Source organism: Cucurbita pepo, unplaced genomic scaffold, assembly GCF_057944985.1.
Source record: "Cucurbita pepo subsp. pepo isolate OVF unplaced genomic scaffold, ASM5794498v1 scafford_8, whole genome shotgun sequence".
Classification (NCBI taxonomy): Eukaryota; Viridiplantae; Streptophyta; class Magnoliopsida; order Cucurbitales; family Cucurbitaceae; genus Cucurbita; species Cucurbita pepo.
The window spans coordinates 372,195-388,651 of record NW_028257913.1 but is presented as its reverse complement, the minus strand read 5'-3'; the positions used below and the strand labels follow the sequence as shown (position 1 = coordinate 388,651).

The 16,457-nt window shown below is 43.0% G+C and overlaps 1 long non-coding RNA gene across 2 annotated transcripts; it reads right to left on the bottom strand.

Annotated features, from left to right (window-relative positions):
* Positions 1–4,322: 4,322 nt before the first annotated feature.
* Positions 4,323–14,427, bottom strand: LOC147785984 (uncharacterized). Of its 2 annotated transcripts, XR_015414967.1 has the most exons (5): positions 14,181–14,427; positions 14,010–14,087; positions 13,365–13,444; positions 12,084–12,161; positions 4,323–4,533 (listed from the first exon to the last, which is right to left on the bottom strand). It is a non-coding gene; the product is annotated as an uncharacterized LOC147785984 (long non-coding RNA). The 2 variants fall into 2 exon arrangements; XR_015414966.1 differs by lacking the exon at positions 4,323–4,533 and having other exon boundaries at positions 11,951–12,161.
* Between the last annotated feature and the right edge of the window lie 2,030 nt (positions 14,428–16,457).

Below are 16,457 nucleotides of genomic sequence, written 5' to 3'. Positions count from 1 at the left end.
TTTCCCACTTCCACTCTGGTATACTTAAGGGCTATAACATCCTCGCTGTCTTTTGTCTAGGAGCTTTTACTTGTTGAAAAACTAAGCACTTGCTCATAAACTTCGTCACGTCCCTCTTCATGCTTTTCCACCAAAAATGTTGTTTAAATCTTGGTACATCTTAGTACTTCCTGGGTGCATGGCAAATGGCAAGTTGTGAGCTTCTGTCAGTATCTCTTTCCTTAACTCCTCTATTGCCAGGACCAATAAGCGTCCCTGATACAATAGTCCTTCATTTGAGGACTTTGAGAATCCGTGTATTGGACTTTTGTCTAGCTGGCCTAGGACTTTCTGTACGTTAGGATCCTCTCATTTGGAGATAATAATTCTCTAACTAAGCGTAGGTTGCACTGTGAGTGTTGCCAAATATGCTATGATTCCCTCTGTCGCTATAGCTATGCTGGCTTGCTCAAATTCTCTTTGTACCCTTACTTCCCTTGTAATGAGGGCGGACGAGTAGACCATCTTTCTACTCAAAGCGTCTGCGACCACGTTTGCTTTTCCAGGGTGGTACTAGATATCTACATCGTAGTCCTTCACCAATTCTAGTCACCTTCTCTGCCTCATATTTAACTCTTTCTATGTGAAGAAATATTTTAAACTCTTGTGGTTGGTAAAACTTTGCGTTTTCTCTCCATACAAGAAGTGTCGCCAAATTCTTAGTACGAACACTACAGCGGCCAATTCTAGGTCGTGGGTAGGGTAATTCTTTTCGTATTCTTTTAGTTGACGGGATGAGTATGCAACAACCTTACATGTTGCATTAACACACATCCTAGTCCCTTCTTGGACGCGTCACTATAGATTACGTACCCTTTTGTGCTTTCAGGTACTGTGAGTATCTAGGCTGTTACCAATCTCTCTTTTAGGTTCTAGAAGCTTGCCTCACAAGCATCATTTTATATAAATAATACCCCTTTTCTCGTTAACTGTGTCAAAGGTGAGACTATCCTAGCGAAGTCCTGCACAAACCATCGATAGTATCCTGCTAGTCCTAAGAAACTCCGCACTGATGTTATCATAGTTGGGCGTTCCCAGTAGTCCTAAGAAACTCCGTACTGATGTTATCATAGTTGGGCGTTCCCACTTTGTGACTACTTCGACCTGAGTGGGATCTATGGATACTCCATCCTTTGTCACCACTTGTCCTAGGAAAAAGACTTGTCGTAACAAATATTCACACTTTGAGAACTTTGCGTATAACTTGTTCTCTCTTAGGATGGCTAGGACTTTTCAGAAGTGTTCCTAGTGTTCCAAGTCTGTTTTTGAGTACAGTAGGATGTCATCAATGAGCACGATCACAAAAGTGTCCAGACAGTCCTTGAACCCTCGGTTCATTAACATTATTAACACAGTTGGAGCATTGATGAGGCCAAATGACATCACTACGAACTCATAGTGATCGTACCTTGTCCTAAATGCTATCTTTGGTATGTCTTTTTCTTTAATCTTTATTTAATGGTAACCTGACCGCAGATTTATCTTAGAAAATATTGTTGCCTCTCTGAGTTGATCGAATAAGTCTTCCATTCTAGGCAGAGGGTATTTGTTCTTTATGGTTCTCTTATTTAGCTCTCTGTAATTGATGCATCGACGCATCGATCCATCTTTCTTCTTAACAAACAACACTGATGCACTGTAAGGGGATACGCTAGGTCGAATGAACCCTTTATTCAGTAAGTCTTGTAAATACGTCTTGAGTTCCTTCAACTCTGTTACCACCATGTGATAGGGTGCTTTGGAAATACGCTCAGTTCCTAGCTCGTGTTCGATGACGTCTTGAGTTCTTAGGACTAGCATGGTTTTCGGCTAGCTAATCCATGCCTAGTATGACGTCGAAGTCCATCATGTTTACTACCATCAGGTCAACACTTAGAGTTTGGTTCCCTATGATTACTTGGTCATTCTTTACTCTATCCCTAGCTACTAAGTTTACCCCCAAAGGGGTGCTTACAGACATTTCATGCAATAAGGGTTCTAATTCAAACCCCATATGTGATCCTTCTTGAGGTTAACTCTCTTCAGCCTCACCTCCTCCTCTACCTCTAATAGGACATCGTCCCCTTCCTTGTCTTACTCTTTTGCGTGGTTTAGGCAGCATGGTTCAAGAAACCAAGATAGCATTTCTTAAGTCTAAGGTTCATCACTATGCATATATATTATTAAAAATACATATACTAAAGTCACATTATATTGCAAACAAAATCACTCAACATACAACAAATCACATCATACTCTATAATAAATACATGAAATATCACAACAATTTCAGTAATATCACTAGAAAAATGCATGCGAGTTCGAAAATGTTTCTCTTTTCTTATCTTATGCAAGACGTACCTGATGGGACCATGGAATGTGCCAAGCCTACATCGTAGGCTAGTCTACAGAATCTAAAACCTAGAGCTTTGATATTAACTGTAACGACCCTAAATTTCCACATACTTAGTATCGCTACTAACGTCTCATGTTCATCTATAATGTGGAAATATAACTCTTATATGAACATCATTTATAGTGTAAACTTTGAAAAACGCTTAAAACAACTTCTTATCTGGAAAACACAGTCATGGACTTCCATCTGAAGAGGAGGGAAGAGAGATAGGAGAGAAATCTAGAGCTAAAACATCATAGATCGAGTTGCCCAACAAGTCAATTCTCTACTTTTTTGGGTGAGCTGTAGATTGAGAAGAATTTATAAATATTAATGCCACACACCTAAAGACGTTCGTTCAAACCAATTCATTTAACTAGAGTGAAGTATTAGTTTTCCAACAAACTTTGGAGGCAAATAACTTAGGCTACAATTCACGAGAAGGTATGAAGTCAATCTCAAGCTCTTCCTTGTAACACCATTTTTAAGTTTCATGAAGAAATCAAGGGGAGCAATACCATGATTGGAGCTGGCGAGATTGATGCACACACTCAAAGATGTTCGTTCAAACCAACTCATTTAACTAGAGGTAAGTATTAGTTTTCCGATGAACTTTAGAGGCAAATAACTTAGGCTACAATCCACGAGAAGGTATGAAGTCAATCCCAAGCTCTTCCTTGTAACACCATCTTTAAGTTTCATGAAGAAATCAAGTGGAGCAATGTCATGATTGGAGCAGGTGAGAGGCGTTTTAAAACGGCGGCGCTATTGGACATGCGCGTCTTCTTCTTAAAAGAGGAAGAGGATGATGACATGGCCAATTAAGTTGAACCCGCCATGTCAAATCGAACCGTGACCCTCCCTATATTTTTCTTAATTTTAATCCTCTTCTAGACCAGTTGTCATGAAAACTTTATGGTTATAGAAACTAGACACCCCAAGGATTGTGTCAAAGAAAATTTGAAGCAATTAGGATACCAATTTCTCGAGAACGGAGGTTCCAGAGGTCAACTACGAGGTAAGTAACCATCTTAGACTTTTCTTAAGAAATACTTGTAGGAATTGCTTGAATTTTTATATAAACATTAAATAAAGTATGAATTAAATATATATGAAGGAAAAATATCAAGAACCATGAGTTAAGACCCTAAACCGATCAAATTTCTTGAGATTTAAGTAACATCAAAATAACCCACGAAATGAATTTCGGCCAAAGTTTTAATTCTGATCATACTATGGTATGTTAAGATTATATATGCAATTTGATAGTCATTGCACAAAGTTGAGTAGTTAAACCGAGTAACGGAATAAAATGACCATAATGCCCTTAAGGCAACTTACCTTCGGTTCATGATGTAAATGACCTCTAAAAGCTATGAAACTTTGTAGTAGGCCCTTTTATTTTTTTATTTTTTTAGTTATTATGATTGATGACATACTAAGTCTAAAAGGTATTGGAGCATTTTGAGAGGTAAATGACTTACTACTTCTTACAATGCCTATTCATAAGGGCATAAAGATATTTTCAAAATTTCAAGTTGTTAAAAATTAGAAGCTTTGATACCATGCTAAGAATGAGAAACATAACTGAGAAAGTTCAATTTTCATTAATGTTCATGTTTAAATAGGATACAAGCAACCAACTAAATCGTAGAAATAAAAGAAATCCATAATCTCATTGTTTCATTTTTTATTCACAATAACTATATTTATTTTCAAGCACGAGTTTTTGTCGGTAAAAAAGAAATCAAATGGATTTAAGGGGGCTTTTCAGAACGTATCAATAAGTAGACCCATGCTTCGAGTAGCTTCAGGTCATAAATTGTCACAGCCCAAAATTTGAATCACGAAATTAAGAGCCGGACCAACAGACTATGCAATGAAATCGTGTAAGAACCAATAGAGAAACGAGATTACACAAAAGAAAACTTTAACAATTATGAAGAAGGTTTAAAATCCAAAACAAGGTGTTCAAATATGAATAGTAAGTAAGCGGTTTACAAAACGATGCATGACAAATCTAAACAAAATTATGCACAGACTCCTAGACGCCCCGGGACACTCCTCTGTGGCATTAAGATTCAGCATGCATTCCCGCCTCGATCCCTGGCCTCACTCGCCTAAAAAAAAAAGAGTAGAAAGGAATGAGTATAAAAGAATACTCAGTAAGTAGCCTACTTGTAGGCTCTTTTCGCATCCTTATCTTGGTAGGTAACCACGGTCTTTCTCGGGTTTCTAAGCAGGGTGATCTAAGCTACAACTCTCTTTTCTGTATCATAAAAGGCTTGCCCATCTTATGCAGTGAAATGATCAGTGTCCTGAGGTGAGGCGCGACCTCATAAGCAAATCTGAGGGGATCGTATGGCTGGATCTGAATACGTGACTCTCTCTCTGAACATCATCCGTTGAGGTTAACTGACGACCCTCACACGAGACCATACATCCACAAAACGGGGGTGCGACCCCCTATGTGCCGGTCAGCTACTGAGTCATCCTAAGTGGCTCCACGTCCCCCGCTCAGGGACGGGTTTCTACGGCCCAGGAGTCATGTTCAGAAGACCCCTTAGCTATCACCACTAGGTCTGGGCACCTGTCACACTTCCCTATCCGGATCTGCAAAGCTCAACGATCACCGTACCGGAGCTCTGTCTCGACGGTATGGTATCGGAGGAGAGAGGGAAGTGGAGGTTCTGATGACACTATCTTCACTGCTCAACCCTAACGGGCTACCTACAGTTACCGTGGTGACCTATTATTCTTTCTAGGGTGGAACTTGGTGCCTTAGACTTAGATTCGTGTTTCTCTAGGATTCTCGTGCCTGGTGTCACAAACCTATCGGGTTTGGAATTCTGGGTTCTGGTTCCGCCGGTAATCATTTCGCGGGTCTAATTGCACGGTATTCTAGAGGTCCCCCAATCTAGGGTCTCGTCTAACTTATTTAGCCAAAAGCATCCTAATCAAGCTCATAATTTCTTCCTATTCATCCAGAAAGATAATCCAAGCAATCATCATACAATAGAGTTTACACGCAGCAGTTCATGCAAAATTATCAAACATGCTCAACGGGAAGATAACGTCCATCTTTACCCGGAGCGCAGATTTCACAAGTTTCCCAACCCCCTCATGCATACATACATTATCAAAGTCTCAACCAAAACAGATTTAATACACATTTTGTATCTAGCTTTCCATAATCATCTTATATTCGCAGTTTCTATAATAAGACGCTAAGTCGGGCTAGCTAATTTCATAGGTGATAGCATGCATGCTTGTTCCTAGCGGTTCCTACAAGTACTGCTTGTGGAAGTCCAAATGGTTACTTACTTGGTCGACGCGTGCCTTCCCGAGTTCGAGTTTTCTTGACGGAATGGATTCCAACAATTCTGGAATTTTCTTCACAAGTCCTAATTCACATAATAATAGGGTCAGCATCAAAATCGGGTCGGAAAACAAGCAAACAGAGACCGAACGGGAAGAAAAACGGTGCCTCACGCGCCCCCACGCGCGACGCACGCGCCCTGGAAGGTCACTACGCGCGCTTCCTACGCGCACGTGCCCTACGCGCTTCTCCCCCGCGCAGGCGCGGGTCAGAGACGCCGGGTCGGGCGCTTCGCGTGCAGCGCGGGTCGGGCCGGCCGGGTCCGCGCGCCTGACGCGTGCCCGCTGCCGGGTGAGGACGCGCCTCACTAGCCGGTGATCGACACGTGTCGATCACCGGTTCCGCCGCTCTCCTCCGCACGCCGTCCGACGCGTGGCGGCCTCCACCCTCTCTCCTGCCTTCATTTTCCAGGTCTCTTTCCCGTTTCAATCTATTTTCTCCCGATTTTTTTATCTTCCAATTCGTAATCCGATTCGTTAAATTTTCTTCACGAAACTTGTAGACCTCCTATTCTACTCGTTGAAAAGAATTTTCTTAAATTTTTCTGATGATCACAGATCTTACTATTTGAGTTCAAATTCGGAGAAAAACACAAGTTCTTACCGAAAATCACGTTATCTTTAAACTCCGATTTGAACGCCGATCTTGTCCGCCTTCACTTCAGAACTTAACCAGATAGCGCTGTTGGGGGGTAAGAGTCCAAGGATCAACACAAAACGTTGCTAGCACACGAAAATCTTGATGACTTCTCAATGTAGATACTCGTGGCCTAACCTGAAGTTCTTGAACGTTTTGTCGAAATAGGAAGGTGCGATTCGTGAGAGCACCTTGGCTCGAGCTATTCAACGGTTTAGATTGGGGACTCGGTTCTCCGGCGTCGGTTCTGATCCAATCTCCTGCCCTTCCTCAAAACCCTAATCTTCTTTCCCTCTTCTTTCTCTTTTCCCCATTTTAACTCAGCCAAAACAAACCCCTCAACTTATAAGGGCGAAATGACTAGTTTGCCCCTATTGTAACCATTTTTTTTTTCTTTTTTTTTTCTTTTTTTTTTCGGGCGTTACAATCCTCCCCACGTTAGGAACTTTCGTCCTCGAAAGTCGGTCCTTCTCGGAAGAGTTCGGGGTAGGATCTCTTCATGTCATCCTCACATTCCCAGGTGGCCTCGTTGTCTCTATGGTTTTCCCACAAAACCTTCACTAAGGGAATCTCCCTTCTTCGTAGTCTTCTCACATCATGTGCCAATATCCCTATGGGTTTCTCCTCATACGATAGGTCCTTCCGGATGGGAAGCGTTTCGTGATCAATGATGTGCGTGGGATCTGGGGTGTACTTCCTCAACATTGATACATGGAATACGTTGTGCACCGCGGCGAGTGTGGGTGGCAATGCTAGTCTGTAGGCCACAAGCCCTACCCTTTCTAGGACTTCAAAGGGTCCCACAAACCTCGGGCTCAGCTTGCCCTTCTTCCCAAATCTTAGCACTCCTCTCATGGGGGCTACCTTCAGGAAGACGTGATCACCCACTGCAAACTCGAGGTCTTTCCTACGAGAGTCTGCATAACTCTTCTGCCGACTTTGTGCAGAGAGTATCCTCTGTTTGATTTTCTGTACCGTTGCGTTGGTAGTCTGTACCAACTCCGGCCCCAACAACTGTTTCTTGCCTACCTCCTCCAAGAATATAGGGGTCCTGCACCTCCGCCCATATAGAGCTTCGAATGGTGCCATCTGGATGGTTGCCTGGTAACTATTGTTGTAGGCAAATTCCATGAGGGCCAGGTGCTCGTCCCAGCAACCTGCAAAGTCTATTACACACGCTCTCAACATATCCTCTAGGGTCTGATTAAGTCTCTCGGTTTGCCCATCGGTCTGAGGGTGGAAAGCTGTAGTGAACTTGAGTTGCGTTCCCAACGCCTTCTGTAACCCCTTCCAGAAGTTAGAAGTAAACTTAGCATCCCTGTCAGACACAATGTTCACTGGCACGCCATGCAGGCGGATTATCTCCTTAACATACAACCGGGCCCACTGGTCCACTCGGTAAGTAGCTCTACCGGGTATAAAGTGGGCCACTTTAGTCAATCTGTCCACAATGACCCAGATGACATTAAAGCCTCGTCGAGTCTTTGGTAGGCCCGCGATGAAATCCATGCTTATTTCCTCCCATTTCCACTGCGGGATATTCAACGGTTGCAACAACCCTGCTGGTCGCTGTCTCGAGGCCTTTACCTGCTGACAGGTCAAACACCGACTCACATACTCAGCCACATTCTTCTTCATTCCTGGCCACCAATAACTACACTTCAAATCTTGATACATCTTAGTACTACCAGGGTGGAACGTGTAGGACGTGTTGTGTGCCTCAGTCATGATTTCTTGTAGGATCTTCTCATCCCGAGGTACACATAATCGGTCCTGCCACATCAAACCCCCTTCAGAAGAGACTGAATATCCGTCTGGTCTCTCAGTTTCTTGCTGACCCCAGATCCTACTGAGGTGCGTATCAATTCTCTGAGCTTCAATGATATGTCTCTTGAGGGTGGGTTGGACCGACAGTTGCGCTAGTTGAGCGGTAATGCCTCTAACCAAGACTTCTATTCCAGCCCTCTGTATCTCATCCTGTAGGTACTTCTGCCTCGTGATCAGGGCAGATGTGTGGGCTGTCTTTCTGCTCAAGGCGTCCGCCACTACATTAGCTTTTCCAGGGTGGTAAAGTATTTCAATGTCATAGTCCTTAACTAGTTCTAACCACCTCCGCTGTCTCATGTTGAGCTCTTTTTGTGTAAACAAATACTTGAGGCTCTTATGGTCCGTGTACACTTGAACTCTCTCCCCATACAGGTAGTGACACCAGGTTTTCAATGCATAAACCACGGCTGCTAGTTCCAGATCGTGGGTGGGGTAGTTGCACTCATACTCTTTCAGCTGCCTAGAGGCGTAGGCTATCACTTTGCCCTTTTGCATGAGTACACAACCTAGCCCTTTTCCTGAAGCGTCGCTGTACACCACAAGTCCGCCTGATCCGTCAGGCACTGTAAGTACAGGCGCAGTGACCAACCTCTTCCTCAGTTCTAGAAAACTCTGTTCACACTCTTGAGTCCAGATAAAAGGTTTTCCCTTCTTGGTTAATTGTGTCAACGCTGCAGACATTTTTGAGAAATCTTTTACAAACCTTCTATAGTAGCCTGCTAGACCCAGAAAACTCCTTATTTCAGTGACCGTGGTTGGTCTAGGCCATTTCAAGACTGCTTCAATCTTAGCTGGATCCACAGTTACCCCCTGACTGGATACCACGTGTCCAAGAAAAGCCACTTCCTGCAGCCAAAATTCGCACTTCGAAAATTTGGCGTACAACTTATGGTTTCTCAGTAGAGTTAAGACCCTCCTCAGGTGTTCCTCGTGCTCCATTTCAGACTTAGAATACACCAAGATGTCGTCAATGAACACAATCACGAAGGTGTCTAAGAATTCCTTAAACACTTGGTTCATCAACTCCATAAACACTGCAAGAGCGTTGGTTAATCCAAAAGACATGACTATGAACTCATAATGTCCATAGCGACTTCTAAAAGCTGTTTTAGGTATGTCTTCCTCTCTGATTCTCATCTGGTGATATCCTGATCGCAGATCGATCTTAGAGAACACCGTTGCACCCTGCAATTGGTCAAACAGGTCATCTATCCTTGGGAGAGGATATTTATTCTTGATTGTGACTTTGTTTAATTCTCTATAATCTATACATAATCGCATAGTTCCATCTTTCTTCTTAACAAATAGCACCGGGGCTCCCCAAGGTGAGACGCTAGGCCGTATGAATCCCTTGTCCAAAAGTTCTTGTAACTGTATCTTTAGCTCCTTGAGCTCTGCAGGTGCCATTCTATATGGCGCTTTGGATATCGGTGTTGTCCCTGGTTCGAGGTCAATAACAAAATCTACCTCTCGATTAGGGGGCAACCCTGGGAGCTCTTCTGGAAATAAATCCTCAAATTCCCCAACCACAGGAACAGAGGATACCTTTAGACTGATCTTATTGACTTTTGTCACACTAGCCAGAATTGCCCAGGCTCCCTGATTCAACATTTTTCTAGCCTTCAACGCCGTGATGACCCTAGGGGTGCTTCTGGATATATCCCCTTTGAATTCAAAGTTCTCTCCTTCAGGGGCCTAAAGGTTACCTTTCTTGCTTCGCAATCGGTGAGGGCTCGATTCTCGCCCAACCAATCCATCCCTAGGATCACGTCGAAGTCTTGCATACACAAAACAATCAAGGATGCTACAAGTTTTTGCCCTGCAACTATCACACTACCACCCCTAACCCTATGGGTAGCAGTCAAGCATTTAGTTGCTTCATTTGCTGGTGTAGACACAGTAAGAGGAATCTCTAGGGGTTCTAATTCTAGGTTTGTAGATTTCACAAACCCCTCAGAAATAAATGAGTGGGTAGTACCTGAATCAAATAACGTAAATGCTAGGTGATCAAGGATAGGTAGTGTACCTGTCACCACTGTGTCAGTCTCTTCTGCTTTCCTAGTCGTGATAGCGTGGACCACAGCTCGAGCTTGCTGTGTGGCTCCATGACCCCTCTGATACTGTCCAACAGGTCTGTTTCCCTCATGATTTCTCTTATGAGGGCAGTCAGCTATGCGATGGCCTGGCTTGCCACAACCAAAGCATCCTCCTGTTCCAGCAAAACACTCTCCCTCGTGATATTTCCTACAATTAGGGCATTCAGGTCTGTTATACTCTAGGGCTCTACCCCGACGTCCAAAACGTCCTCGAGGCTGTCTGTCAGATCTAAAAGAGTTTCTGTTAGGCCTTCTTCGTTGGCCAAAGGCATTCTGAGTGGTCACCACTGGCACATTTTGCTTTGCCACCTGCCGTGGCATATCCATCACTGTTGCCACTCTCAAGGCTACAGCATAATCTAAAGTTGTTTGTACCAAAACTGGACCCTGAAGCTCTATCCGGAGACCAGCGATAAAACGATCAATTTTCATCTTCTCGTTACTGACATACTCACGGCAGAACCTTGCCAGTTTATTAAACTCCAGATCATAATCCTCAACAGTTTTGTCCCCCTGTTTCAGTTCTAGGAATGCTGTCTGACACTTGTGTCGGGCAACCACTGGGTAATATTTACATAGGTAGGCTTCCTTGAACTGATTCCAAGAAATATACCCTTCCTCTGGTGTAATGGCCCTCTGTGCACATTTCCACCAAAAATGAGCTTCGCCCTTCAGCATGTAAGTCCCACAATGGACTTGATATTCAGGAGGACATTTCATGTATATAAAAGTTGTCTCTACAGCCTCCAGCCAAACCTCAGCTGCAACTGGGTCCATCTTACCCCCGTCGAAAGTGGGCGGTTTATACCTCTGAAAGTCCTTCAAATAACGGGACTCTATAGTCGTGCCCGGATCACTCGTCCCCTGCACAGTGGTCTGGTTTGTCGCTAGAGTTTGCATTATCTGAGCCATCTGTGCCTGAGTCTCCATGGTGGCTCTCATGAAAGCCTGAAACTCATCCCTTGAAACTGTCGTCGTCGACTGAGCAGGCACCACAGGAATCGGTGCTGGCGCTGGTGGAGCTTCTTCAGGTTCCTGATCCTGAGGAGCAGTCTCAAGAATAACTCGAGGCTCGGCCTTCCTTCGAGCTCGCCTCGGCACGGGCGCCGGTGGCGGCGTTTGTTCCTCATCCGAGGTCAGTTCTGGGTTCTCCTCTAGAGGTGGGTGCTGCTCCATCTCGAGGAAATGAAGATTTGGGTCTTCTTCGACCCTTCTCCTGCCCCTCCTAGGACCAGGCCCAAGGTAATCTCCTCCTCTCTTAGGCGCCATTATCTGACAACAGAGGGGAGTGAGTCAAAAATGCGTTCTCATTGTGCCTAATTCAAAGAAGCACATCCTTAATATTTTAATCCTCGTCTTAGATCCCATAACATATAACTCAAGTCTTCCTATTTCTCAATTATCAGAGAACTTACCAGGTCGCGGCGGAGCGTGTCGAAACATAAGCCACAGAGATACAAGACTCTACAACCTAATGTCTACAGGACCTTAAAACCATGCTCTGATACCAAACTGTCACAGCCCAAAATTTGAATCTCGAAACTAAGAGCCGGACCAACAGACTATGCAATGAAATCGTGTAAGAACCAATAGAGAAACGAGATTACACAAAAGAAAACTTTAACAATTATGAAGGAGGTTTAAAATCCAAAACAAGGTGTTCAAATATGAATAGTAAGTAAGCGGTTTACAAAACGATGCATGACAAATCTAAACAAAATTATGCACAGACTCCTAGACGCCCCGGGACACTCCTCTGTGGCATTAAGATTCAGCATGCATTCCCGCCTCGATCCCTGGCCTCACTCGCCTAAAAAAAAAAGAGTAGAAAGGAATGAGTATAAAAGAATACTCAGTAAGTAGCCTACTTGTAGGCTCTTTTCGCATCCTTATCTTGGTAGGTAACCACGGTCTTTCTCGGGTTTCTAAGCAGGGTGATCTAAGCTACAACTCTCTTTTCTATATCATAAAAGGCTTGCCCATCTTATGCAGTGAAATGATCAGTGTCCTGAGGTGAGGCGCGAACTCATAAGCAAATCTGAGGGGATCGTATGGCTGGATCTGAATACGTGACTCTCTCTCTGAACATCATCCGTGGAGGTTAACTGACGACCCTCACACGGGACCATACATCCAAAAAACGGGGTGCGACCCCCTATGTGCCGGTCAGCTACTGAGTCATCCTAAGTGGCTCCACGTCCCCCGCTCAGGGACGGGTTTCTACGGCCCAGAAGTCATGTTCAGAAGACCCCTTAGCTATCACCACTAGGTCTGGGCACCTGTCACACTTCCCTATCCGGATTTGCAAAGCTCAACGATCACCGTACCGGAGCTCTGTCTCGACGGTATGGTATCGGAGGAGAGAGGGAAGTGGAGGTTCTGATGACACTATCTTCACTGCTCAACCCTAACGGGCTACCTACAGTTACCGTGGTGACCTATTATTCTTTCTAGGGTGGAACTTGGTGCCTTAGACTTAGATTCGTGTTTCTCTAGGATTCTCGTGCCTGGTGTCACAAACCTATCGAGTTTGGAATTCTGGGTTCTGGTTCCGCCGGTAATCATTTCGCGGGTCTAATTGCACGGTATTCTAGAGGTCCCCCAATCTAGGGTCTCGTCTAGCTTATTTAGCCAAAAGCATCCTAATCAAGCTCATAATTTCTTCCTATTCATCCAGAAAGATAATCCAAGCAATCATCATACAATAGAGTTTACACGCAGCAGTTCATGCAAAATTATCAAACATGCTCAACGGGAAGATAACGTCCATCTTTACCCGGAGCGCAGATTTCACAAGTTTCCTAACCCCCTCATGCATACATACATTATCAGAGTCTCAACCAAAACAGATTTAATACACATTTTGTATCTAGCTTTCCATAATCATCTTATATTCGCAGTTTCTATAATAAGACGCTAAGTCGGGCTAGCTAATTTTATAGGTGGTAGCATGCATGCTTGTTCCTAGCGGTTCCTACAAGTACTGCTTGTGGAAGTCCAAATGGTTACTTACTTGGTCGACGCGTGCCTTCCCGAGTTCGAGTTTTCTTGACGGAATGGATTCCAACAATTCTGGAATTTTCTTCACAGGTCCTAATTCACATAATAATAGGGTCAGCATCAAAATCGGGTCGGAAAACAAGCAAACAGAGACCGAACGGGAAGAAAAACGGTGCCTCACGCGCCCCCACGCACAACGCACGCGCCCTAGAAGGTCACTACGCGCGCGTGCCCTACGCGCTTCTCCCCCGCGCAGGCGCGGGTCAGAGATGCCGGGTCGGGCGCTTCGCGTGCAGCGCGGGTCGGGCCGGTCGGGTCCGCGCGCCTGACGCGTGCCCGCTGCCGGGTGAGGACGCGCCTCACCAGCCGGTGATCGACACGTGTCGATCACCGGTTCCGCCGCTCTCCTCCGCACGCCGTCCGACGCGTGGCGGCCTCCACCCTCTCTCCTACCTTCATTTTCCAGGTCTCTTTCCCGTTTCAATCTATTTTCTCCCGATTTTTTTATCTTCCAATCCGTAATCCGATTCGTTAAATTTTCTTCACGAAACTTGTAGACCTCCTATTCTACTCCTTGAAAAGAATTTTCTTAAATTTTTCTGATGATCACAGATCTTACTATTTGAGTTCAAATTCGGAGAAAAACACAAGTTCTTACCGAAAATCACGTTATCTTTAAACTTCGATTTGGACGCCGATCTTGGCCGCCTTCACTTCAGAACTTAACCAGATAGCGCTGTTGGGGGGTAAGAGTCCAAGGATCAACATAAAACGTTGCTAGCACACGAAAATCTTGATGACTTCTCAATGTAGATACTCGTGGACTAACCTGAAGTTCTTGAACGTTTTGTCGAAATAGGAAGGTGCGATTCGTGAGAGCACCTTGCCTCGAGCTATTCAACGGTTTAGATTGGGGACTCGGTTCTCCGGCGTCGGTTCTGATCCGATCTCCTCCCCTTCCTCCAAACCCTAATCTTCTTTCCCTCTTCTTTCTCTTTTCCCCATTTTAACTCAGCCAAAACAAACCCCTCAACTTATAAGGGCGAAATGACTAGTTTGCCCCTATTGTAACCATTTTTTTTTTCTTTTTTTTTTCTTTTTTTTTTTCGGGCGTTACATAAATAAACACGAACACTCAAGAAATCCATCGGACAGGCTAAATGATGCTGAGAAGGCTAGTGACATTGATCCACAAGACTAAATGAACTAATGTGTTCTATAGGATATACTATAAATAAAAATTAGTACATTCCACCAGGGACTGACAACCAATTTCTAAAAGGGAGGAAAAATCCTAAATAATGACCATTCTATAAAATATATTTCATAACTAATCTAATATCCTAAATCAAATTTCTTAATACAAGTTTAATTAGAACAATTTTGAAACCTAAACAAAGTTAGAGCCTACGAATGCATGATACGACTTATGTTTCTAGAAATTACAAACCTTAGAATTTACATAATGTTGAAAACTAAGAACCAAGAAAAATACTATACAAGCTCTATAGGTATAGCATGTTCCTAACTTAGACTTCGTAGCTTTCAACGTATGAACCCTCGACTGTAGGTATTGAGACTATGCCGCTTGGAATGTATGAAGTGCAATGATTGACTTGTTTGTAATGATTATATCAATCGACACAACTTCTTCTACCGTGCATAAAACTGCAACTCTAAATATATAGTTGATTGACCTATAGTTAACAATAAAAATTTATTAATTAAAGAGTTTAATTATTTAATTTTGGGTCAATGAATCTTATAATATATATGTTCATAAGGTCTCTTTTGCTAACTCATAAGACTAAAAGGTTCCATTTAGTTAAAATTAAATTTTAGTATATTAGATATATTAAATATAGCCAAGAAAATAGATCTAATTTAGAGGGTTCAAATAAATATTTAATATATTAAATACAAATAGAGAAAAATATATTTAGTTTAAAGTGTTTATGGAATATATTAGATATACTAAATATAAATAGACTAAATAATAATAATAATAATAATCTTCGGTGTTCACATTAATATTTAATGTATTAACTATATTAAATATAAAAGCGAAAAATATATTTATTGTATCACACTTCCATTCTTGGCTGAGAATCTCGGGATTATACCCCAACCATAACTCCTCATCAGTTTTCAACATAAATGATGCACATGTCACCTTTTGATCATCCAAACACTTCATTAATAAGAAGATTGTCTTAATTGATGATTGCCACAATTGTGTCTTTGTTGGGTCTCGTGAGGCACCATTAAAGGTACGAGGATCTACCCCTTGAAATCCTGCATTAGCGCTTCTCGCAATGACTGCGTACTGTTGGTTTGCTGGGTGGGCACCACCATTTGCATCCCAACCTAGAATGATTCCCACATCATGGTAGTCATGGGGTCCATTCTAGCCGTCGGTGCCACTGGGGGTGGCACTGCTGTGTCAGTTTGAGTTACTGATCCTTCACGAGGTGGACTCCCTCTACCTCTACCCCATCCTCTGACAGGGGGTCATCTTCTTCCCCTATGCCCTCTTCCACGTCCTCTAGGTGACATGATCTATAATCAACACGTAATTACTCTTAAGTGAGGATCTCTCGGTACAAAAAATATGTGGTACACTATATCATGATAAACACACGACTCAGTCAACAATAGCACACTTGACAATAACATTCAATATCTTTTTTATTATTTTACGTATGACATACTTGATGGCGACGGAGCATCAGCGGTGGGACCATGGAACGTACTAAAACTACCTCGTATGCTAGTCAACAAAATCTGTAACCTAGGGCTCTGATACTAACTGCAATGACCCTATTTTTCTATTTTAGAGTTGCTACGATATGAATGACCTTCTTTTGTGAAAACATTCATTTAAATAATTCATAACACACAATGTCATGGACTTAAACATACATAATAAAACCTTAAAATAAAACAACTAAAAATAAACTACATGAAATTTGGATAAAACAAAAAAGGATTAAAATGATGCCCTAATCTAACTTAAGGACTACAAAATAAATAAAATGCAATTTAAACCAGCACAAGTTCCATGGTTCTGAAATCGGGGTTATGAAATGGAGTCACATACAACATG